This window comes from Nycticebus coucang, chromosome 1 (genome assembly GCF_027406575.1).
Source record: "Nycticebus coucang isolate mNycCou1 chromosome 1, mNycCou1.pri, whole genome shotgun sequence".
NCBI lineage: Eukaryota > Metazoa > Chordata > Mammalia > Primates > Lorisidae > Nycticebus > Nycticebus coucang.
Genome location: NC_069780.1, coordinates 176,770,452 through 176,772,372, shown reverse-complemented (window position 1 = coordinate 176,772,372; position 1,921 = coordinate 176,770,452). Strand labels below are relative to the sequence as shown.

Below are 1,921 nucleotides of genomic sequence, written 5' to 3'. Positions count from 1 at the left end.
TATAATTATATTATCTATTTAAATATGTATATTTCCAATTGCTTTCCATTTCCAAGTTTTGCTAGTGTATATGAGGATTTTCGATTCTCAGTCCTGTTTCTAAGTGATGATAAATTACTGAGCAATTTTAAAATGTTCACATTGTCTTTGATTACCTTCAATTTTACTAAAATATTCCTTAGTGACAATTTTCCATATTTTTTTTTATTTGGCATTCTTTAAGCCTTATATATTTCTTTTTTTTTTTTTTTCCTTTGCTTGGGGTGGGGGAGTCTTCCGTAGAGACCGGAAACCAGCAAGACAAATTCTAAAAGAGTTGTACCACTAACCCCTTATATATTTAAGATAAATTTACCTGTATTATTTCTTTTAACATTTTACTTCACTATTATTTTTCTTTACATCATTGTTTCTTTTATGACCTGGTTATTGATCTTTCTACATCTTTCCTGTTTTTTTTTTTTTTTTTTTTTTTTGAGGGTCTCGCTTCCTCACCCTTGGTAAAGTGCCTTGGCGCCACAGCTCATAGTAGGTACTTGCTGTCGGGGATTAGGAGAATCAATCCACAGACCACAGATCAGTGGTAAGACAGGATTTATTTTATAGAAAAGAAAACAGAAAAAGCACCAGAGCTCCTGGCAGAGGGAAAGACCTAACTCAGAAAATCTCCTCTCTGCCTGAGTTCTTTGTCTAGGGGTATATATAGGCACATGAGTCCTTTGTAGTTACATTTGGCCAGGATTGGTAACAAATGAATGGATACCCTCCCTTCCAGTAGGGGCCAGGGGAATGAGCGCATTAATGATAGACACAGTCCCTTCCAGTAGGGGCCAGGGGAATGAGTGCATTAATGAATGGACACAGTCCCTTCCAGTAGGGGCTGGGGGAATGAGCGCATTAATTATGGACACAGTCCCTTAGCGGCAAGGTGAATGAGTGCATTGAATGGATACAGTCCCTTCCAGTAAGAGCAAGGGGAATGATTGCATTAATGAGTGGATACAGTCCAGTCATAAATTTTTCCAGGCCTAGGACATGAGGGGTCCTTGTTCAGCCCTAAATGGGGGACCCTGTATCACCCTTGGGCCTGTGAAATGCTCACAGGGGAGTAGGGATGCTAGAGGAGGGCTTTCTGGGTTCAAGGGTGTGTCTGGGGTTGGTGCTGGCAGCAGAGTGGGCTGTGCTGTTGTCTCCCTCAACCTACTAGGGACCCACAGGCTTTCGCCACACTCACTCTCTCCGCCTCCCGTGGTTTGGGGTACCAGCACCCCCAGTGGAGCCGCAGAAGTGCTGCCGGTCCTCCCGGGTGGCCGGTGCACCCACCCTGTTATCAATATGATTGTATTTATTTTTTAAATTTATTGACCTTTTTGGTCATCCTTTAGAAATAATTTAAATTTGCTCTCCCACCTCACAAATTATTCTTATGATACATTGGTTTTACTATTTATGTCAGTTTGTAAGCAAATTTCAACTATTCATTTTTACACGTAAATAATTTCATTTGTAAAACATTTTCTATATCTTTTTCATGCTGATAATGTATTTTCTTCATAATTTTATTATTGATATCTCTGATCTAACACTTTTACAACTAGTGGTATTTGTAATCAAGATTTTTCCATTTGCTTCTTGTTTTTTCTTGTCTTGTTTGATATTTTGTTTTGGTTTGCCTCTTCAGACATCTTTTATTTTAGTATGTGACTGCGTAGGGATAGAGAAATCCTAATCCATAGGAAAAAAAATAATGCATTTTTGTTTGCTAAACTGCCAAGAAAAACATTCCTTGAAGTCGGAATGTTGTCTCCATCTCCCCAGGGGGAAAAGGCTTGGCAGGTGAAGTCTGAACCACACCTGGGTGTTGGAAAGGGAACGTACATGGGAGTTAATGCCTGAACCTAGTCCATCACCCAATCGTTTC

General features: G+C 39.6%; 1 non-coding gene across 1 annotated transcript; it reads right to left on the bottom strand.

The window, feature by feature from the left end:
• Positions 1–267: 267 nt before the first annotated feature.
• Positions 268–327, bottom strand: LOC128592931 (U7 small nuclear RNA). The gene has a single exon (XR_008382142.1). It is a non-coding gene; the product is annotated as a U7 small nuclear RNA (small nuclear RNA).
• Positions 328–1,921: the final 1,594 nt, after the last annotated feature.